Genomic DNA, 24,359 nt, shown 5'->3' with positions numbered 1-24,359 from the left:
TTCTTACACAGCAGGCCTGTAACAGGGATTTGTATGTAAGTATTTGCAGGTGTTTGGCAGCAAATTATTTTAGTGAGGGGTAGGGAAAGCAAGCATCTGGGAAATATCAAAGCTATTAAAGGTGCAGGCCAACGTCCCCAAAGCCTGCCATTTGATGATGAATAAAAACTGAGTTTCAGAGAAACAGCCTGCAATATGATGTTTTACAGCTAGGGATAGAGCAGGCTGCTGTTTCTGATAAAAGACATACAATATCAGCAGTTTGTTAAAAATTACATTTCAATTGCATTTCAGTTGCAAACACGACAGGAAAGCGCACCAGGTAAACAAAACCTAGCACATATTTTCAGAAAATCAGACGTTCCCAGAAGTACACAATACCCACAAAGATATTCTTTATAGCTGCTATTTCCAGGACACTGACTGTTCAGAAAAGTATCCTGTAACAAGTCACTATCACCCTGAGGTACGTCTGAGGTTTTCTTACATTTTTGGTAGTGTGAGGGAGTCTGCAGTGATAATGGTAATACACTTAATGTGTGTAAGTGCCCCCTCACCCTTTTTTCCCCACTTGATAGTCTTCTGTATTGATGTATTTCACAATGTAACTGTGCTTTTAAAGTTGCTTTTTTCACAGTTTAAGAATATAACTGGATTTGCATACTCAGGACTTGTTAACTTCTGGAAAAGAGTATAGCTTTTCTGTGCTTGATACCTTAAGCCAGAATTTTCATGATCTGCAGGGTCTGTTGTAGCAATCCGCCAGTGACAGGAAATTAACATTGCCTTGCTTCACAGGGATTGGGTGTCCACCTTTCTTTTTTCTTTTGCTCACTACTCCCTCTCTCATCTTGCCTACCCCACCATGCTACTATCTAATTACCTTGCAGGTACAGACCTTTGTGATAACAGAATTGAGATAATGAATTGCTTGAGGCATAAGGTGGCATATTGATATGCAGTAGTGTAATGGACAGATGTGTTGATGCAGCCTGCTTTCAGTGTACATCCACTGAAAAGGACCTGAGGAAATTAAGCAGTCTCAGAGACAGAGGAAGGGAAGATGCTATTTTATCTTTGTAGTTCCATGAGCTTCACAGACACTCTCTTAGCTTTGGGGATGGCAAAAAGAGGATGTGATTCCATTTAGGAATGTATTTATTTGTGATTTGGGGAATAAGAGTGGTGGTGTTTGGAGAACAGGTTTTATATGTTCAGGAGAAACCTCTGTAACTTAGCTTTTTAACTTTTGGTCTTGCATTAATTTACTGAAAAAACAAAACTTTGGTGGTGATATCTTTTAAGCCTTAACCATGAAACAAACAAAAAGCAGGGTAGAGGGCATCTTTTTTCCTCCCAACTTGGTCAAATCTATATGCTTGCAGATGGAGTGAAAAGGTGATTGTAGACATCTGATTTTACTTTCAATTAAAATGCTGTATTATGGTTTTTCTTGAAGGATAATTTTAGTTGGGGAAACTGTGGAATCCTGTGATGTGAGTTTGAGCTCTTTTCAATTCAAGGAAGAATGTACATTAGACCATATGTAAAATTTTCAATGTACTATACTACCTTGTGTACCTTGCATACAGTATCTCAGACTCAATGCTTTGTAAGCACATTATCATTGATCAGTAGAAGAACTGTATTTACAGCTGTCTTTTTAGTTGAAGTAAAATGGGTGGCCTCTTCTTCAATAGGTCTTTCTGTATTTGTTCTTTTTTTGCAGCTAGTACTACTAAAATTCTTTTGAGGACATAAGGTAAAAAGAAATTGCTAGTATCTAATTTGATGAGGGATATTTATATTTGTGTAATATTGCCTTGTTGTATACCAGGGTCTCTGCTGAAATATTTTCTCTATAAGTGTTTCTTTGTGCCATATAAAGCATGTTGCACCTCTTATCTTTAGGCAGACAAAAATGTCAGGTTTTTGTAAGGCTTCTTGGTTGCCAAAATAGGACATTTTTTACGTCGTAATCATCTTTATTCATCTCAGTTAGTGCATTTTGGGGGCTTTTTTGTGCACTTAGGTTTCCATATCTCTTGGTTTAGTGATTCAGCAAGTTGCTGCAGTTGAAAGTGACCCAGAGAACACTTTGATCTGGCTTGCCACCTGTTCTCTGGAGGGGATGAAGAAGGCCCAGAGAGCTGTATTCTGCATTCTGCACCTTCTTTCATGCTGCTGGTCAGAGTCAGGATGCTGCTGTTGCTTCTTGTCCTTGCATAAGTGGGTACATCTTCCTTCTCCAGTCCTCTGGCAGCAGTAGTGTCAGTAGCTCAATCCTCTGATATACTGAGATTTTTTCCTGTTTCAGGGCTGTGGCTGTGTTTGTAGTGGTTAGCAGAGATAGTTTGCTGCTGTTAGACAAGTTGGTAGTTTAGCAACATAGGGGGAATTGAGGGCAACCCACTGTGAAGAAGAGCGGTAAAATTGGCGTTGGAATCTGAGACTAGATCATTGTGGTAAATAATCCACTATTCACAGAGCCAAGAAAAGGCAGATACCACAGCACTGTGTTTGGGGTGCTCATGTGCAATCTGGAAGAAAAGGTGAGAAGGAGCTTGAAGGTGAGCCTTCCTCATCAGAGGACAGTGTACTGGCTTAGAAGTCTTCCGGTATGCCTTTTAGTATGCTGTACATGCAGATTATCCCCTTCCTGCTTCAGTGCTTTAGTATTGAGGAGCAATTGCTGTAACAGGAGAGACTGAGATGTGCTCAGGTCAGGCGTTCCTGACTGTTTTATACCAACCACAAGCTAGTGGATTGCTCCATTAGAGGTTTCTTCCAGAGATGGATGGTTTGTAATGCCTAGCTTTAGCAGTGTTAGATTCTGTACCGCATTGTTGAGCATCCTTGTCTTCTGTCTCATGGAGCTAGTGAAGAGGGAGACATGATCTGTGTTCCACAGCCTGGTGTGACTTTTACCCTAATTGTAAATGAGTTAGTTATGAAAATACAGCTTTTGTGCATGCAAGCTTTTCATGAATGGATGATAGTGACTTGTTACAGGATACTTTTCTAACAGTTTGTGTCCTGGAAATAGTAGCTATAAAGAATATTTTTGTGGGTATTGTGTACTTCTGGGAACATCAGGTTTTCTGAAAATGTATGCTAGGTTTTGTTTACCTGGTGGCCTTTCCTGTTGTGTTTGCAACTGAAATGTAATTTTTAACAAATTGTTTATATTGTATGTCTGCCAGGTTATAGGTGATTTGCTGTTTTTTAATTTATTATATATACATGAAGAAACTTTAGCTGCTTGGATTTTGGTAACAAACTGTTCCCTCTGGCTTTGATGAATGTGTTGTTACTTGATTATAGCTAAAAAACACATAGACTGTTGTAGTCGTCAAGAAATGAGAGCGTAGGCCTATGATTTAATGAATTGCTGCTGATTTTAGTATGTAATCAATTTAATTTGTGCTTGAAAATCCTCTGAAAACGCTTCCTTTAAGAACACTTACTTCCTTAGTATTAGTATTAGTAATACTTCCTTAGTATTAGTATTAGTAATACTTCCTTAGTATTTCACTAAGTTAGAAATAAGTAATTCCTGAGGCGTGTAATCTTTTTTCCAGTCATTCAATTATTCTTGCAGTTATCAGCCACACTCAGTCTTTAGGAGTAGTTTTATTTTCAGTTGAGATGGATTTGATTTGGAAGATGAAAAGTCAAGTACAACCTATTACTGCAGGTTCTGGGAAACCTGGCTTTTCCAGTGGCAAATTCAATAGGTTAGGGTGTTTAAGATCAAACTCTGGGGGGAAATGCAGAGTTTTTTTAAAGTAGTAGACTGGATTTTAAGTAATAAATGTTTGGATTAGTAGATTTCAGCTGAACCACTGAGATTATTATTAGCCTGTTTCCTAAAATTTCTGTCTGTTCTACTGGGGCTCTAGTCTAGCCCAATTTTGGATTTTTTTTTTTTTTTGACCTGTAAGGTTATAAACATTTAAAAAACCCCCTGCTATTCTATTATAGTTACTCTTGCTCTTTGAGTATGGTTTGTTGAAATAAAACTGTCTTTCAAATATCAGCAATATGCATGTTTCAGAAGTGCATCTTCATAAGCAAATTATAGCATATAAATATGGGCAAGTCTTTACATATTTTCTTTATGACTGTGGAAACAAATGACTGACAATTCTGTGCTTTTTGTAACTTTGCAGGTATTCCCTTTCAGCAGGTATTCAGCAGTGGCCTTGCTGCAGTTGATACCAGCTGTTCTGTTATTTTGAGGGCTTATTGTATTTGAGAGCTTTTTGTATTCTGCAGTATTTTATGGATGCTAGTATTCTTTTTGTCTAATTTCTTTCTGTCTTATATACTGTGGTTACATAAAATATTTTGGTGCTGCCCTTCTGCTCCTTTACCTGCCTGCCTTCCAAAAGTATATTTAAATGTGAAAGCTCGAATCTTATGTTAAGATTTGTCTGTCTATATTAAATTATGTATGTTGTTTCAAGACATTGAATGATGGGCCAGAGGAGGAATTAGTTTTAGTTCTGGCTTGACACTTAATATTCTTCCATAAAGTTCTTGCCTTTTGAAGCTTAAAAATTCTGCCTTTTCAGTCTAATATTGTGCTTTGACTTCTGTACTGCTTTCTGGAATGTGCTTAATTTGTGATATTTTTCTCCCCCCTCCCCCACCCCTAGCCTTGGTAAGCACACTGGACTTTTCTCCAAGGAGTAGCTTTCCTGAAGCACAATAGTTTTATTGTTAGCACTGATAAAATGCATCATAAGATTTATAGTTCCATCTAGGAAATGAACCTCTAGAGGAGTTATGCCAGAAGCCAGTTAAAACTCCATTCCCCAGGAAGTGCAAGAGTAGCATGTCAAAATCTTTTAGCTTTCGCAGGGAGTATTCTTTTGTTTAATACCTGCTCTCTCTGCTATGCCGAGGTAATTTGAAGAAAACCAATTTAAAAAAAAATTGCAGTTTTAACTTTTTAATTCTATGTCATTAAAACGCTTTGACTGTTCCCTGTGTGTATACAAGCTGTTACTGTATTTTATTTTGGAATGCAGATGCTCATTCTGCCCTGAAAAGAGAATAGCTGTTCTCCTTGTATGTTAGGGTAATAAAGTGTAGGAACAAGCTGACCTTTACCAAAAGTTGGAGACATAATGAGGCACTCCAGCTTTCATTATGGTCTACAGGAGATAATATGCCTCTTACCAAGAAAGAGGATTTGGGGGCTAATTGGGAAAGAGTGGCTGTATTCAGGTGTGACATCTTGAATCTACAAGTACAGAACAGTACTTCTGAGGAAAACCAGGACTGAAGCATTGATTCTCAGTTTAGCTTAAGACTATAGATTCAAAATGGTCAGTGATCGTGTGGTGCAAGATCACATGTTGCTAGAAGGAACTGATAAATAATCAGAAGAATCTTTGAGAATTGTTTTCTAATGGCTTGTGCCTATTTGTGAAGAAGGCAGCCCCTAGTTGAATTAACACTTCATATAAAAGATCCAGTTGTCCTGGTTAGTGCCTTTAGCTGTGTGCTTTCAAGTGAGACTATGTCCCCTGCAGGTGTGAGATTTTGTGAAAACATAGTTATTCTGCTTAACGTAGAAAACTTGGTTTGGCTGAGCTGGACTGAAATGTGAGTAAAGCCATATTGGTTGTGCATGGCCTGGTTTTTGGTAGCGGGGGGTCACAGAGGTGGCTTCAGTGAGAAGCTGCTAGAAGTTTCCACCATGTCCAGCAGAGACAATCCCTGATGGGTCTGAAGATGGACATGCCTCTGGCCAAAGCTGGGCCAATTAGAAGTTATGGTAATGCCTCTGTGATAACATATTTAAGAAGAAAATCAAAACAAAGTGGGGGCACAGTGTTTTTCTATCCAGAGAAGAGGAGGAGGTAAGAACATGTGAGGGAAACAATATGGAGACACCAAGGTCAGTGAAGAAGGAGTGGGAAGAGGTGCTCCAGGTGCCAGAGCCAAGATACCTCTGCAGGCTGTGGTGACTGATGACCATGGTGAAGCAGCTGTGCCCCTGCAGCCCATGGGGATCCACGGGGGATGCAGAGATCTGCAGCCCATGGGGGAGGTGCTCATGCTGGAGTGGGTGGATGCTTGGAGGAAGCTGCGATCCAGTGGGAAACCCAATGGAGACAGGGGGTCCCTGCTTCCAGGCTGGAGCAGCCTGTCTTCGGAGGACTGCACCCTGTGGAAGACTCACCCATGCTGCAGCAGTTTTGGGAGACTCTGTCTGTGGGAGGGACTCACATTGCAGTGGTTTTGGGAAGGCTGCTGCTCATGAGATTGGAGCCACATTGGGGAAGTTAACGGAGAACTGTATCCTGTGGGAAGGAACCCCATGGTCTCACAGTGGAAGAACTTCTCTCCCTGAGCAGTGGAAGAAGATCTGGGATGATGAACTGACCAAAACTCTGCCCCCTGTCTCCGTGCACTGTCGGTGGGAAGGAGGGAGGCATTGGGGGAAAAAAAAGGGGTATTAAGGGCTTATTTTACTTCTCATTATCCTCCTCTGATTTTATTAATAATAAATTTACTTTGTACTTCTAAATTGAGCCTTTTTTGCCCTTGGAGTGTCTTCTTCCAGTCCTTAGCTCGTGAACCCTTTGCCCAGCTGTAGAAGGCTGAATGGGTGACTTTCTTGGGTGCCTGGCGTTTGGCTAGTGTCAAACCACGACAGTATTCTGGGTAATCATTCTAATTTCAAAGACTTTGTTGCTCTGGGAGGGACAGGAGGGATATAGTGTGTGTGAATGGGAGGTGGTGAACATTCCTGAAGGGGATTAATTTTGAGGTAACTTAGATGCTTTGATCCTTGCCATCTGCAGGCTGGCTTGTTTTAGCTTGCTAATATAGGGATAGCAAATTCCCGCCTTCCTTTTATGTTTGAAAAATTGCTTATAGCCCACACATGACTCTGTAACTGGGGAGGGATTGTTCATTCTTGCTTGCTGGAAGACATTTCTCTGTCTGCTGACATGGAATTCCAGACTAGATAGAGAGAATACAAGAAGAATGTGGATGGGAAGCAGGGCTGCACAACTCCTAAGCTACAAGTCTTGAAGAAATTGACATTAATTGTCCAGACCAACATCATGTATTCTGCAGGATGAGGGAAATAAACTTGCTCAGTAGCACTCTGAGCCTCCTCTGTAGTATTTGGTTGCTATGTAGAAATTTTAGTGAGTGTAGGAAAATTTTATTTCTTGACAATCCACAATAGTTCACTCTCATGAATATGTTTTTCTTGGTAATTTCAACTTCAGACCTCTTAAATGTGGGTAGAAGGGATCATATACATGGACAAGGGACTGCTGATTGCAAATTTTATGCTCTGCTTCTCAAGCAAACATCTTAAAGACTGTTAAGCTTGTTCTCTGTTGAACTTGTATTGCCCTGCCTCCTCTTAAGTTGCTCTTTTTTAAGTCAAGATTTTCCAAAAGAATTAGGATTTTCTTTGCATTGAATTTTCTCAGAATTCTGCTTGGGCGCTTATCCTGCAGGTAAGATAGCACTCATCAGGTTACAGAGAGATTTAATCCCTTACCTCTTCCCCACACCAGAAGACATTTTCAAAAGATTTTTATGTGTGCATGTGTCATTTGTAACTTTTTGTCTCTCTGAGGGTATTTATTTCTTATTATGGTAGAAACTAGCAGCACGGAGAGTCAGAGTCCTGGCATAAGCTTATAGGGTTTTTTTTTAGTGGAATTTCCCCCAGTGTTGCTTCTACATTCAAAGATTTTAGGAGTTTGCTTTGGATTGGGATCACTCTTTGATTATTTTAAGATCTCTCAGAATTTTGTTCAGAAATGTGTTTGATAAAGACCGTTTTCTAGGATGAATAAATGTAGTCTGTCCAGCTTTGGTTAGATGATTTACCTTGATGCTTTTGTAGTTGGTGGCTCATTCTAGGTGCATTGGGTCCTAAGGAAAGAATATTAAACACTCTTCTCATTCTTCTCACCCACCTCACAGAGGTCTTTTTAAAAGAAACCAGGGGCAGTTGAAACCTCCTGAACTCACAGTGACTGTCACCTGCTGGTAGCTGGGTCTCTGCTAACAGGAGATTGTGTATTTGGGGTTAAATTTGAGTAAACTGAATAAAGCATGGGGTTTTTTTGTTTCTTTTTTTTTTGTTTGTTTGTTTTTTTGTTTTTGTTTTTGGTTTTTTTTTTTTTTTGTGCTTGAGAGACCTTGGGTGATATAGTAGTATTAAAAAAAAATTAAAAGAATTGGCAATTCCGCCATCTGCTACCATTTTTGAAGAGCAGTAAGTGGTTTCTAGTAATTGAATTGCTTTCTTAACAAATGTCTCTTTAAGAAGCTGATGACTAAAGCAAGTTGAGTGAGTCAAAGAACATAAACTGTGCAATGCCTGTAAAAATGATTTTTTTTTTTTTGAGGACCGTGTTAGATATTGGCACTTATTACAGGAGCACCTCTGGGACACCTTGGAGGATAATTTTTTGTTGCTGTCTCTGTGGTAGTATTTGCTTCTAGATTTAGATAGGTCAGTCAGTAGTGAAGAGGAAGTCTTAGCCTAGGTCATGATGCAAGTAAGCATTGCAGTAGATTATAAGCTATACAAGTTTATGCTGACTGGAATGCTTGGAAATGATGACATGAGTTGGACAACTGTGAGTCTAAATTCCAGGTCATCTGATTCTGCTAGAAATTTTCACTTAGATGACCTTGTAGGATCACCTTGCTTTCCTGAGACTGAGCTTACTGGAATACTGAATCTCAGTTCAAGCAGCCTGATGTTTGGAGGATGCTTCACATAAACCAAGAATTCTATAAGGGGTTCTCTCCTTTTCACAAAGCACATTCAGTCACAGTGAGACAGTTACACACAGCCATTCTTCAAGAGGCAGAGTAATAGAAAGATATTAAATTTTCTGCAAAGGGTTACCATGACAAAGACATATCATTTAGTCTGAAGACATCTCTCTGTACTCACAGCACCTGCTAGCAGTAAGAGCAAAAAGGGATCTGTATGTTGTGGTACAGGAATTATACAATTAATAGATTGTGTATATGTGCATGTTTTGCATGGAAAAGATTAATTTGTCATGGTTGGGTGAATAAAATACAGTAGTTCAGGTTATGAAATTGCAGAATTTGTTTTGGCTTAACTTTAAAGAATTTTATCACTTATTCTAAGAAAAATACTTCATCCTTTATTTGCTTGCAAAATGGTATTTCTTTGTTATAAATTTCTGCACTACTATTGATGTCTTACTGCCTGTTCTATCAACGTACTTACTACCTGTTCTATCAGCAGTAAATTTTGGTTTCCAGAGTTCAAGCTGCTATCATATATAAACACAGTACGCTTGTGACTGTATGGAGGACTTGGAGACAGGTTGGAGTCTCAGGTTCACATGGTGAACTGTGGCGTGTTAGGTTATTCAAGGTGGTGAAAGAATAACTGGAAAGCAAAAAGGTGGACAATTAATTGCAGGTAGGGGAAGGTGACAGCTGCAGTCAGTGTAAATAACAGGCTGTGAATTGAACTTAAGCTGAACTGAACATTAGTTTGCACAGCTGTCTGGCATTTTATTTTCCTTTACACATTTCCCCCTGTGCCGTCACCCTTCCTTTTGCCCCCTGTAAAAAAATTCAGACCAAGTGGGATCTGATACAGATGTGAAAGAAAATGTTGCCTTCATCTCCGTTAAAAACATTGGGAAGCTTTTTCAGATGCTTTGGTAAGCATTTTTATTTCTCACTTAACTGCTTTTTTGATGTACAGAGGGGAAATGGATATGCTTAGAGCATACCTATGTGGCTGTGTAGGGGTTAAGTGCTATTTAAAAATTGTTTTAGTGAGGGGAAAAAGATTTCTAATTCTAGTGAAGTATTTTTGGAATTTACCCTGTCAGTTAGTAATATTTCACTAATTGAAGCAACCCTTTATTTAAAACAGGCTCAATTCATCTGGAGAATTGGCTTGTGGGCAAACTGAGGTACGTTCATTCATCAGTGATTCGACATATTTTATATGCTGATGTTTCTGAAGTAATGCTTTTAACTTGGAAGAATGTAATCACATCTGTGCATTCCTTGTGGTTTCTCTACTGCTGAGGGCTGCATCTTATAAAAAATTTTACTGCCTTACAATCTTGTGTGTAGTGAAAATTAAAAAACAAAACAAGCATATAGTCATAGGCTCTCTTTGGCTGTTAGTATCAGGTTTGTTTGGCAACATTAAGACATTATAAATCTTTGCTGAAAGAATACTATGAAGAGGCAGGTCTCTCTTTTCCCCTTTCTCTTCTGTATGCTCTTGCTTGGGCGATCTGTAGTTTGCTCAATATGCTTATATGTGTTTGTAGGAAAGTGAGTTATTGTTTGGAAATTCTGCTTTTGCTGTAAGGGAAAGGACAGGACAGGCCCTATGTTGATATACAGCTACAGTTGAAAAATTTTACAAATTTTCCTGCCCTAAACTGCATTATACAAAGAAAGTCACATAATTCTAAAAGGTCAACATACAAATCTTGAGTAGCTAACTGTACACTTGCAGGTGCTGTTTTCCCAGTACTGCAGAATCACTGCTTGTTCTTAGTTGCTTAGTTTTATCAAATGACTTGCTGCTTGTTAAGAAGTCTACTTTGCCAGATAAAAATATTTTGAAAGAGCAAAACCTCTAACCATCTGGCTTTTTGGACTTGGTAGCTTTTTCTGGAAAGATTACCTCTTCTTTATTAATAGATGATTGCAGACGCACCTCAGATTTTGACAAAACAGTATTTGTGCTTTCCCTTCACAACATTTATAAAAATACCAGCCTGCAGATCTGCCTTGTAAACCGACCTGCAGACAAACATGTCCAGGCAATAAAGATGCTTCAGAAGTTGTAGTTGATTTCAACAGCAGTGTTGATACACTACATGGTATACTCTGTAATAATGAAAATGTTACCAAATAATTGGATGTCAAAACTAACTAAGCCTTTTAAATAAGCATTCAGTGGTCTCACATGTTTTTTGGTATTTATTTCCATTAAATTTCAGATTTTGGCAAGTGGATAACGGGACTATTGCCTTTGTAAATTGTTGGAACCCAGGAAATTCTTCTGGCTGTCCTAGAGGACTCGAGCCCCTGCCTGGGGGGCTCAGAGACCTTGGCACAGAGTCCAAGACCCCTGTGCCTTTGATCTTGACCCATGGATCAAATTACCACCTTTATATGCAGAATTACAAGTCAAGAGAGTTTAAGTAGAATAATAGTTTGTCACGGGGTGAAAAAATAGATTTTTGAGGTTTTAGAATGGGGGCTCGGGGTCCCAAGATAGAGGAATTTGGGCATGCCTTGTCCCTTTTCCTTCTTCTTCCTAGCCTCCATGTTCTGGGTGATGGTGGCATTTTTAGATTGGCTTAGAGTAGAAGCTCACTGTCTAACATAGGTGATAGGTACTGGGAAGTTATTGTAAATAATGTACACGTAGTTTTTAGTATAAAAAGATAACACCGCCTCTGAGGTGGTCAGTGTGCCTCAACCCGACCTGCCAGACAGACCTCGGGAGGTCAGAGAAAGAATTTTATAGATAAGAAGCTATAAACAACCTTGAGAATGGGAATAGAAGAGTTCTGACTCCTTCTTCGACTGCCAGGCTGGGAAAAGAGACTTTCTAACGCATCTCGGGATCACTGACCATCAGAGATTATGAAAGTAAATTGCTGTGATCTAGAAAATTACTTTATTTGAAGAATCTATTCTAGAAGTGCTTTCTGGTTTTTTTTTTTTTTTTTTTTTTTCCTGTGGGGCAGAAGGAGTAGTAACTGCTCTGATAATGAAACCCTCTAAAAGTGCAAGAAAAAGAATCTAACCTATGATAAAGTAGAAACTATGAAGGCTTTAAAGGAAACTTTTTTTGTAAGAAAAGAGTAAAAAAGCAGAGTACTTTTCCAGTGTACCAATATGAAAGTACCCTTGGTGCTACAGATGTGAATGGAAACCGGAGTTCCCTGAAAAAGGGATACTGATGAGATTGGAGAGTATTTGATAAGAATAAGGGTTTGTGGAGCTTTGTTGTTGGTCAAAGGAAGAAGTTGGTGTTTCAAGTGGATTCTTTGGGCCTTTGAAAAGGATCATGAAAATCAAGTTAGGCATGTGTCTTTGTGAGTTTTTCTTTACTTGTGGTAAGAGATCCTGATTTTAGTGCCAGAGAAATAACCAGAATAGCTATTTAGAAATTTAAAGTGTTTTTTGAGCTAAAAGAAAAGAGCAGGTTAGTTGAGTTAAGCAACAATTGCATTTTATGTAATTTTTTTTATGTAATAGTTTAACTGTTTGTCCTTGGGCGAGTGTCCCAAGTTAATCAGCTACAGAGCAGGCACTGTATAATAACTCCATAATTGTCTCTTGTGTTTGATTTCCATTTCCACAAGAGCTTTAGATTTTGTAGCTGAATGTGATCCTTGTACTTATGCCATTTTACATTATTCTGGTCCATTCATATGGTAGAGCAGAGGAATTCAAGTTCCAAGCCTCAGGCCAGTAGCAACAAATCTTTTCTTGGCTGGATGAGAACATAGAATGGTCCCAGTTGGTTGCAGCCTGCACTTGTCAGTGACCTGAATTGATGAAATTTGTCAAGACGGCTATTTTCTTGTACTCTTGCTAGAGGTAAACGTTTGAATGGGAATAGCTAACTGAAAAGGTTGTTTGGACAGGCAGGCAAGGGTGTTATCCCATCTCCAGCCTGTGACTGAAGTGACTGTGAAAACGATTATTAATAAGGTGGGATTAAGGTTAATTTAAGTAAAATTCTTGTATGTATAAAAATCTGAGGTTCAGCAGAAGTAGGTATAATTATCATTATTGGCCTGCTATTGATGCATTGTTTTACCATAGCATGGTACGCTTTGCTGCTAAATATTTCTTTCATTTGCTCTCTTAAATAGAGGTAAGGTTGAACCTGATATGGCAAGTGCTTTCCCCTTCATGTCTGCCAAAGCCTGAATAGCCTACTTTCATAGTACTGATTCAAGTACCAGAGTGTAAAGGATGGTTAGAGCTGGAAGCAGTGTGCAGATTGGAAGAAGAGCCTTATTTTGCTATTTGTCACAGTAAGCAATGTGTCTGTTACCATCAGGTGAACACTGATTCCTCCTTAGCATTTTTAAAAATTGTTGTGCATCATGAAAATGTTGTTGTAATATAAATGACAGTTTTAACCAGGAAGTTTTGACACTAATGCTTGCTGTTTTTTGTTTGTTCGGGTTTTTTTTTTTTTTGTGTGTGTGTGTCATTCAGGTTCTTTAGTAAAAATACAAGCCTACCTAGTACCTGCACCATCTCAAAGTTTCCTCTGATTTGTTTAGGTGGTGGGTGTGGTTTCTGTATATTATCTATGGTGAGTAACAATAAGGGAATATGATCAAGGCTTTGATCCAGTATACTGCTTTAACAAGAAACACTTGTGTTCAGTGGTCGGTACCACCAATCTTGTATTATGAAAAAAAAAAAAAAAAACCAAACCCAGAAGGTATGCAAAATCTACAGTTCCAAGTAGAGTGTTTTTCATCAGCTTGTGTTTTTAAAGACCACACAGGAACACCAGGATAAATGCAAAATAAATGACTAACCACAAGTTGTCTGCTCTCCAGTGAAAATAATGAATTTGTATCCCGGAGCAAGACTATTTCTGATTTTTGGAGTGGCACTTATTCTATATGATTTTTTGTAGAAGTCTGTGTAATACTAGTTAGATTCTCTTTCCTGAAAATGGTTGATTATAACTTGATGGAAAAAAATTGTCAAAGCTTCAGTAAAAGAGCAGGAAAAAGTGAAACTAGATGTTATGAAGGAAATTAGGCTTTACCCAAAAGTGCACAATGGAGATTTTAGTTTTCCACATGAGCTTCACTCCTGCTTCCTAAATTACTGAATGAAAAATTTTGTAAGCAAAAAATGTTGAGTCCTCAGGTTTAATGAAATGCAAAAAATGTTTCTATTTTAAGTTGTTATATGAAACATGTTTGTTTAGATCACTGTTTAGAATAGTCTAAAATAAAAATAAAAAGAGGAAATAGATAAGGACATAATTCCAGGCATACACACAGCGTGTTGTTTTCAATATGAGTTACTATCATTACTGCAGATGGTAATCTGTATAGGATTACTTGTTTAACTAGAGCTGCTTACACACTGAAACAGGAGTGTTTGGAATACCGTTGCTTCTGACCTAGAGGAATAAATTGAAGTACCTGCTTTGGTGTGGAGAGTGAAGGTGTTGAATGAAGATGTTTTGGCCACAGATGCTGGTCCTTGCTCTTGTTACACTGCTCTCTTGCTTAGTGTAACTCCAGCCTTTCAAAGTATAACAGCCAGGTAGACTTCATGCAGTCACTAATACTGTATTTGTCAGTAGGTCATATGAGCCATGCTGATGGCCTGGGTTAAAATGAAGTAGGTGAATAAGGATGTGTGTGGGGAGAGGAGGAAACTGAACTGAGATTGCCATTTCTTCATCCTGCCTGAATGCCTTTAATGAGATCTTCCTGCAGACTTGGAAAGCTTGTTATCTTCTGCTTTTGAAGATGTAATGGTCAGACTGATGATCTCCCTGATAAATCCACTTTCAGTGTTAATTCTTCCTTAGTACGGCATCTACTGAATGCACATATATATGCAGTGTGCAGCTGTCAACTTCCTTACCTCTGTGTACTTCTGTCCTGGATGCTGATTTTTTTTCTGGAGGATAGCGGGTAGAAAAGATGTATCTGTAAGATAGCACTTATGTGCTGCGTACATTACCTGCTTGAAGTGCTAAATTGTATATGTATTAATGTAGCACACTTGTCTCAAGCAGGATTGTTAGGGTAGGAGAGCAAACTCAAGCTTGAGCCTAAATGAAATGGGTTAAAATACTCACTACATCAGTATCAGTAATATTTTTTCTACTTCTTTGTGACTGATTTAGTGACATACATCTTCATTCCTCTCGGCTGTTTTTCTTCTGACCAATGTTCTGACACATAGCTGCTGTCTGTCCTTTCTCTAGTGCAGGTCTGACCTCTTCTTTTGCTTTCTCTCCTTTCTCTGCAGAACTTGGTAAATTTCCTGGATATTCCTTGTTCCTAGTTGTTTCCTTGGGAGATTTCCTGGTTAGGTGTTTTGTGATTTTTGTTTTGAATTATTATTTTGTTTGTTTCTGTTGTTTTTAATATCTGGTTCTACCACATCAGAAATCACTACAAGGGAACTCTTGGTAGCTCTTTGGTATTTGGCCTTGTATCTGCATTGTGTCACAAGAGGGTTTAATTGCACATTGCTGCAGTCCTTTGTTCCTTCTGGAAACGTTCTCATTAGGGACTATCAAGATAGAAAAAACATGCATGTAAACTCAATGTATTTGTGTACCTGCAAGAATTCATCTGCATGTATGATTGGAAAAATAATTTTATTTGATTGGAAAAGATATGATTGGAGATTCTGTGTGTAAGATGATTTTAAAAAAACCTGGTTAGCTGGCAACATTTTGAGGGTAGATGCCTGATGTATTTGAATTGTAACTTTTCTTATGATCTTCTTTTTTTTTCCTGTTAGCAGAATAAACCAAGTATGTTCAGATATGGCCTTTTTCCCCCTGTTATTTAAATACGTGAATTCTAGTCTTCAGCTGTCTAGTTCTGACTATGTGGGAGTTCCAGTCATTATGTAATAAAAGCAGTGTTATAGTCTCAGAGAAGACAAGGTCAGTTCATTTAAAAAAGAAGGAAAATAGCCGTTGACAAACACTGAAATTTTATGAAAAGTGAAGGGATAGTCCTCTGCTGCTTTCACACATTTCCTTTCTGTGGTATTTTCCCATACAAAACAAATGTTGGCTTGCCAATGAGATGAGGATAAAATAGACAAGCTTTTCAGTCTGGAGTAATGATTGTCTTAATGTCTATTCTGCTTATACAGATGCATGAGCAGTGGAGAAATGGAGGTGTTGAAACAAAAATGCTAAGAAGTGATGAAATGAAAAGATGTGAGATCTGCTGCTGTTTTATGCGAGGAGTGAACCTCAGGCTCCCTGTTTGCTCCTGTTGGGAAGAGTGGGGATGAACCACTGCTCTATACAGGTTACTGATTCATAGGTATATTAGGATAAAAGAGAGCAGTGAGAATTTGGCTGGAGAAAGGCAAGAAGGTTGTTTCTCTCCAGCAGGTATGTCGCTCTGCCTCCGTTCTGGTGGAAGGAAGTTAGACTACTAATGGGCATGCATTCAGACAATCCTGGGTGCTGTTTTTCTTCAGCATACCCACTTTTTCTTCAGTTACCCACTTCTGTGCAGATCTGGATATATTATTTTCTGGGCTGAAATCTCAGCCAGATCATGTTGGGAAGAACTTTTTGGAAAATTGCAAACGTTATGAAGTTTGTATTTGTTGTTTAAAGTTGGAGGTGATCAACTTCAAAGTTTAAAAAGCGAAATTTATCTTAATTACCAGTCTTTTTCAAACACTTTATTCTCTTACGTTATGTTTGCATCCTGTAGAAATCGTTTTTCAAAGAAAGCTGATAGTGTTTCGTCTCAAGAACTGAAAATTTTGAGAAGAGCACCTGCAATTGATGAAGGACCTAGATGGTCTAGATAAAGGGCCTCCTCTGAGGTGAACTGTCTACAAAGGACAAATGTGCATGAAAGAATAGTACATGAGACATAGATCCACTCTCTTGTTAGTGAGCAGTGAAGTTGTTGTTACGTTTAGTCATGGCTCTCTCTGGACAGGTCACCTGATAGGGTAGCTAAGGCTCCGGACCCATGTTCTAGAACCCAGTGTGAAACTAGGTTTGTTCTGCTGCTTCTCTGTTGCATCTTGCACTGCCTTGTGTCTGTCTGGCTTTTAACTTGTTAGTTCAGAGCTGGAAGTGAGAGAGCTGAGGTAAAAAGCTTTGTGTGTGATGGCCAATACAATTTTCCTTTCAGCTACCAAGGTGTTTTTTTTATTCTGACAGCAGGAATTAGAAGCAGCTATGTCTGGAAATCTAGATCTAGAGTACTAGGCTGTATAAATAGGCTGTGGAGCAAATTTATCCTTTTGGATTGTTAACTTGAAACTTTGAAGTATATGTCAGATCCCAGCCTGTATAAAAGCGTGTGGTAGGGTTATGGAAATGGTCAAGGGGATGGAAGAGTTGCTTTTTGGGAAGGGACTGAAAAGATGGGGACTCTTCACTTTGGTTTTCCAAAAACATGGGGCAAGTTACGCAGTCCCACAATGCAGAAACTAGTAAGTGTCAGACACAGTGGGAGTTCACTTTAAAGTGAACAAATAAAGATACTTTAAACAAAGGAGAGTATGACTTTTTGGAGCATTCTGCTGCAGAATATTGTGGGGCAGACAGTACCAGCATGTTCAAAGCAAGAATTTGACAGAACTAGTGGGAAATGTATCCATTAGCATAAATGGGAAGGATGGGTCTGTGATAGACCTTCTAGACCTTCTCATGTACATGCAGGAGCATGAAGGGAGTGGGACACAGAAGGCACAGGGCTGGCTTGCTCTGCTTGAATAGTGTCTCTCTGAAACAACAATGAAGTACTTGTGTGAAGGAGGTGGATGTTGTGCTAACCCAGTTAGGCAAAGTTTATATTTTGAGCCATGTTTTTTGCAATTGGCTGTTGATACACTGAATAAACATTGAGTGCTGGTGCTTTTCACCTCTGACCTTTTTCTTTAAATCTGTATGGCTTGTAAGGTCATTTGGAGCCTGCTTTTTAGGGGCTTTTTTGGTTGGGTTTATTTATTTGTTTGTTTTTTGAAAAGTGTATAGAAACCCTAGTACCTGTGCAGAATTTCTTATTAAAATAATGAAGACCTGGATGTCTTTAGTCTCAGAAACTACAAAGGCCTCTGCTGCTTGAAATTGTAACATGAAGTATTTTCAGCAAGCTGGGATAAAAGTACTTTCTGTCATTTTATGTTACTTTTTTGGCCCCTTATGCTTGTATAGTAAGGCAATTTTGTGCTACCGAATAACATGATTTTTTTCTTTTTGACATGAACTTTACTCAGCTGGTTTGGTGAGACATTTTTTTCCTCACTAAATTCTCCATGTGATGTCACTTGAATCGCAAGTCAGGAGCAGACTCCACTTGAAGATGTATTGCTGGTTCAGGTTGTATGATCCTAAGTCATAGCTCTCTTCTCTAGCCTGGTCTACTTGTTTATCTTTCTGTGAAACACCTTGAATGAATGAGGAGAAAACGGGTTATCTATAACATAGACTTCATTGTCTTTGAAATTCCTCTTAAGTTATTTAGTAATAGTGTTAGTACTATAACTAGCCATTTGTGTACATTTTAGGATGTCTGTGTGAAAATAAAACCATATTTTTATGCATACATACATACATACAAACATACATATATATACAGCCAGAAATGCCTTATTTCAGCCAGTGTAAAAATACTTTGGTGCTCTAAATCTTTTGCCATCATCCCATATTCTTGTCATTTAGCATAGGTTCTACAATATTTATATATTCACTGGTGGTACTTGTGGATGTACTTAAATGTGCAGGTTAGGTTTAGTTGATGTCATTTGGTTAAAATACAGTGCTACTTTTGAAGCAATAATATGTTTTCCAAGAGATTCTTATATGAGAGCTTTAAGGAATCTCATATGCTTTGCTCTTTACTATTTCTGGGAGTTCTTAATTGTATATTCATATTATCCTCGTGTGAGACTTTTGACATAATCACTTCTTTTATTCACCAAGAAGTTGTGGTCAGTCCTGTTCTAAAAGCCAGGTTTAGAGGGGAGATGGACAATATATTACTTGGTCTGTATGCACAGTAGGCATTCTTAAATATTTTTCTGGAAATGAAATCAGCAATTGTGGAGTACCGGTTCAGGAAGAGGAAAGTTAAAATATCCTCTTTTACTGCGTGGAGAGTAGAGAAACTCAAAGCTATTTTGTTTCATCAGTATAATACCGACTGTTGCATTCTGGGAAGCTCTATCTCATCAGTATTTGCTTGAGGAATGCTGGTTATGGGAACGTGTAGGTAGCCTGAAGAGATTTTATTCTTTGATTTTCCCCTAGGATTTTTAAGTAAATGGGCAGAAATCATGCAACTTCTGTGGTACATTCAAGTAAGAAGGAAGAGAGGACGTGGAGAAGTAACAATGAACAAACTTAACAGAAAGGGCTGAGAGATGACATTCCTCTGTTTGGTGTGCTGTTTTTTTGTTAGTAATATGGTTTATTTATATAGCTTAGTTTTGCAAAGGTTTCGTTTTTTGTACTGGGGCTGAGACTTTACATGAAGACTTCTTTCAGTCATCTCTTGTCTGAACCTTTCTTTTGGAAACATCTATGGACATTTCTTTAGCCTATGAAAGGTGGTGGAATACCGATTCTGCTAATAATACATTGCTAGCCCCTCCCTCCATGTATTTAAAATAATAGTTGTAACCATTATATAATTCAGTGGATTTAAAGCTACCTTGGAGAGTAGAAGAATGCACAAGGAGAGTCCTAGGAAATTGCAGTATAGGTTGGTAAGTTAGAGGATAAGGAAAAGGAATTTGTATGACCACAGGTGGGAAGTGAACAAAACATATTTTTTTAATATGATTCTGCAGTTATGCTAAGAGGCCATGTAAAATTCAGCAGGACTAGAGTCTGCCATAGGGAGAGTTAATAGGGCTTTGTATGTATATTTATAATTTTCTTTTAGCTGGAATATGACATGGATTTTTACAAGTTTTGGAGATAGCCAAAACCTGTTTGCACATTATTTCTCTATCTCATCAATACAGAGAAACACCTGAAATAAATTAATTCATTTCAAAAGTCTAATCATTTTTGATTAGGTTTTTGAAAATTTTCTCATAAGTATAAATTAGTCACTGCCTGGATGACTTTTTAGGGAACCAATTCTGTTCAGCTAAGTGCCTTTTTTTTGTTTGTTTTTAATGGAGCATGCATGTGTGTGAATATAACTATAGTTATATAGTTTTTGTGAAGATTATTTGAAAAGGTTTAATTTAAAAATATTTCCTTGATTATTTAATAAAATATCTAAACCCTCTGACTGCCTCTTTAAAGAATGAACTGTTATTACAGTTGCAGTTTGCATGTTGGAAACATGAAGTTGAAATAAACTAATGTTGCTAAGGTCTGTTATTCATTGAAACATTAACTGTTATGTTGTGATACGATATTTGGGAATAATATTAGGAATACCTATTCCATAGGTGTAATGAACCAGTGCTAAGTCTCTGTTAAGAAGGAATTGCTGCACTGGTATTGCCAAAAACAAAGTTGTGGATTTTGACTGTTTTATTCTATATTGGCTTCATTTCAGTCTTGAGAGTTTTTTGTGTAAACTGCCTTTGACAGAGTTGCTGTGAATTTTGGATCTGATAATGTTTAGCCTGTAGCTACCTAATGAAAATGCTCTGTCATTAGTAGTATTTGAAATTCATCAGCTGATGAGGACAGCTGAGGATGCATCTGTAAGTTTTTACACAGTCCTCAAAGTTACATTGATGTAAGCCTGGGACAGATTTCCAGCTTCATTAGATTTCTGCGTGCCAAAGAGAGCGCAACATAGCAAAATACTTCCAGAGTAATTGTTATAATGCTATCAATTGAGACCACATGTAATTACAGCCTTTTCTTTCGGCAAAACCTGAGTCTGGAGCCTGTGGTTCTGCATTGTTTTCTTCCAGTTTTTGCTCCTAACAATTATGAGTACTTTGGATTCCAATCTTGAGCCTCATGAAAGCAGCATTGCTTACTGTTTGGTGTATTTGCTTTGCCCTACCTTCAGTTCCCTTCCCCTCCCCCTACTCTGTCCCCCCCTGCCCCCCCTTCTTTTTATATATTTTTCTTTCTTTTTCCTTGGTGTCTTTCTTTGTGATTCTCCACTAAAGCTTTACCAGGTGACAACAAAAAAAACTTTGTCTAGGCTTCTGTAGATTTCAGAGTAGGTTATGATGAGTTCTTGTATAAGGAGACTGTAAGTTGTGGGTACTGAATTGCTTGGAGAGCCCACAGTGGCCTAAAATGAACAACAGGGAACAAAACATGCACATTTTAAAATAAAATGCCAAGACTGCAATGCAGAATATTTCCTAAATACCACAGAGAAAAATTGCATTTGATGTTTATGTTATAAATTAAATGGACAGGTTGACTAGTTGATCAACTAATATCAAGACCTTCTTAAACTAAACTTCAGTATATAAACTGTGAGTTATGGTAATTGTATTTCTTTGTAAGAGTGCAGGTGCCAGGGTTTGCGAAGAAGTGTTTGTTAGGTAGGAAATAAGGAGAAGCAGGCCTAGCAACAGAATAAATTTACAGTGAAGTTTATCCATTAATTTCTTCAAAAGTGCAAGTTCTGCTAAGCTCATTTTTAGAGAGCATCACAGACATGTCCCAAAAGTAGAACTTTGTAGGGAAGAAGGGAGGATAAATCTAAAATGAGAATTGTGGATTTTTGTTTAGAAGTTTACAAAGAGAAACTGCAGCAACCAGTGGAGATCGCTTTTTTTCCCCCCTTTTTTTCTCTTTTTTTAAAATATATATGTAGAAGAGGCTATGGAAATGAGGGACTCCCAGCTCTTTGCGAACAATGCCCAAACCCAGTACAGAATCTCCTTGTCTTGGATTAGAGAAGTATCCTGCGTGTAATGACATTTTTTCTTCCTCCTAGACCCCTGTCTCCTTAAAAGCATCTCCTGTAGTTTCAAAGGCAAAAAACCCAGTCATGACAGAGATTTTTCAAAACAAAAAACTTTGATCTGTTTGCCATCAGCTATGTTCCTATGTAATTCTGGAGTTCAGCTATTCTTTTTCTTTATTGTTTATTTTTGATATTAATCATACTTCTGACACCATCATCCAATTTAACCTGAAGTAACATGCTGCAAATGTCATACAGGGGAATTTGTGCCTTTGAATTCTACAAAGAGTGATCAAAGCGTCTAATTACCCTGGTTTTAGCTAGGGTAGAATTAATTTCTTCTCAGTAGCTGTTACAGTGCTGTGTTGGATTTGGAATGAAATGGTGTTGATAACAAACTGATGTTTTGTGTTTTGCCAAGTTGTGTTTATAACTAAGTCAAGAACTTTTTTCTCCCCCTTGTCTCAGGCTCTGCTGGCGAGAAGGCGAGCAAAACAATCTGGGAGGGAGTGTAGATGGGACAGGTGACCTGAGCTGACCAAATAGATATGCCACACCATAAAACATCATGCCCTATATATATAAACTGGGATGAATTACTGAAAGGGTGGCCAGTCTGCATTCAGGAGGAGGTGGTCTGGCATCAGTTAGCAGGTAGTGAGCAATTGCATTGTGCATCGCTTACTGTTTCCTTTTTATTATCATTATTATTTACCATTGAAAATTAAGTACAATACAATAATAATTAATAATAAATTGTTCTTATCTCAATGTACAAGTTTAACATTCCATGCGGGGTGGAGGGGGAAGAAAGAGGGGAGCTGACTGAGCAGCTGTTAATTTCCATCTGGGCTTAAACCACAGCAGGCCCCTTCCTGGGTTCTGGCACCAAAAAGACTATAGTGGGTTGATCCTGACTGGATGACAGGCACCCACCAAAGCTTCTCTATCACTTTTCTCTGCTACTGGACAGGGAAGGGCTCAAGAGTTGAGATAAGGACAGAGCCAGGTGACTCACCAAATGCCATTGTGGGCAAACTAGGCTCACATTAGAGATATTAATTGAATTTGTTGTTAACAAAATGAGAGCAGGCTAATGAAAAATTAAATTAGACCTTAAAAATACCTTTCCCCACCCCTACATTTTCCCCAGCTCTACCTCCTCCCCCCCAGCGGTGCAGGGAGATGGGGAATGGGGATGCACATCAATTGATGATGAGTTGTTTCTGCTGCTGCTCAGGGAGAGGAGTTTCCCCTGCCTCCAGCATGAGGTCCCTCCTATGGAAGGCGGTGCTCCACAAACTCCACCAAAGTGAATCAATCCCATAGGCTGCGGTTCTGCATAAACTGCTGCAATGTGGGTCACTGTTCCACAGGTCCTTTGAGAACAGCCTGCCCCAGTGTGGGTCCTCCATAGTATCACAAGTCTTACTAGGAAACCTGCTCCCTGCTCCCACCTCTGCAAGGGTCTGCAGGTCCCTGCCAGAAGTCTGTTCTAGCACAAGCCTCTCATAGGTTTACAGCCTCCTCTCAGGCATCTAACTGCTCCAGCGTGGGTCTCCTCCATGGGCTGCAGGTGGATTTCTACACCCCTGTGTTCCTCCATGGCCTGCAGAGGTACAGCTGCTTCACCATGGTCTTTACCACAGACTGCAGAGGAACTCAGCTCCCATGCTTGGAGCACCTCCGCCCCCTCCGTCTCTACTGACCTTGGTGTTTGCAGAGTGGTTCCTCTTATGCATTTTCACCCTGCTCTTCTCTGGCCAAAATTATATCTGCACAATAACTTTTTTCTTCTTAAAAATGTTATCATAAAGGCATTACAAACTATTTCTGATTGGCCCAGCCTTGACCAGCAGTGGCTGTCTTGGAGCTGGCTGGTATTGGCTGTGCTGGAAATGGAGGAAACTTCTATCAATTTCTCATAGAAGCCACTGCTGTAGTCACCCTGCCCACCAAAACCTGGCCATGCAAACCCAATACATTATTAAGCACTGTATACAATTCAGTTTTATTTCTCAAATGTTTCAACTTCTCTTTTAGACTTCCAAGGATGTGGACTAGTAGGTTATTTCTCTCACTAATTTCTGCTGATTAATATACCTTATCATGGGAAAGATTTTCCTGAAAGTTTATTCCTGTAGTCTCTAATTTATTGTTTATGGATGTAAGTGAATTATCTTGGCTTTGCACTGTGGGTAAGACCAATAATATTTCCTGAAGCTATTCTTAAGATCAAGCTGACTGTGAACCCCCAATGGGGATAGCCTCTGAGCCCCCACACTGCTCAGTGTGGTCAGTTGTTGCAATCTCTGCTCCTCGGGGCTTCTGTGGAGTTTTGGATAGACCCATGTGGAGGCTGTATGTGAAAAGTGTAATTGATTTTATTACTGTTCTTGTACCTGTCATGTAGTTGTGTTGAAGTTATTTTTGGAGTCAATGAGCCTTTCACCTAGAGCCATGGTAAGTTGCTTAAAGCCAGAAAGAAATCTTGTGATACCTCTTTATCATGTTACCTTAGGCATTGCACCATGCTGGGAAACTCTCTCAACCAACATACGGGTGGAAGTCTGGTGTTACAATGGTCCAGCCATGGGACAGCTTTCTGCTTCTAGACACTTGTGAGGCTAAAGCTCAGCACAGGTGTTAGTGTTGAATGCACACTTGTTTGCAGTATTTTAAGGGCAGTAAGGTGCAAATGTGAAATAAAAATGA

General features: G+C 38.8%; 1 protein-coding gene across 3 annotated transcripts in view; it reads left to right on the top strand.

Moving 5' to 3' along the window:
- The window catches only part of TNS3 (tensin 3), a 204,965-nt gene that overhangs the window by 3,064 nt on the left and 177,542 nt on the right, over nt 1–24,359 (top strand). Inside the window, exon 1 of one of the 3 annotated variants that reach the window (XM_077179511.1) lies at nt 9,942–9,965. The exons of the other annotated variants lie outside the window; for them this stretch is intronic. The gene's annotated coding sequence lies outside the window, so the exon portion shown is untranslated. Of the gene's footprint in view, nt 1–9,941; nt 9,966–24,359 lie in introns of those variants that run through there. 3 annotated transcript variants of the gene reach the window in all.

This window comes from Agelaius phoeniceus, chromosome 1, assembly GCF_051311805.1.
Source record: "Agelaius phoeniceus isolate bAgePho1 chromosome 1, bAgePho1.hap1, whole genome shotgun sequence".
In the NCBI taxonomy this organism is placed as follows: domain Eukaryota; kingdom Metazoa; phylum Chordata; class Aves; order Passeriformes; family Icteridae; genus Agelaius; species Agelaius phoeniceus.
The sequence above is the reverse complement of the archived record's forward strand: the minus strand, read 5'-3'. Positions and strand labels throughout refer to the sequence as shown.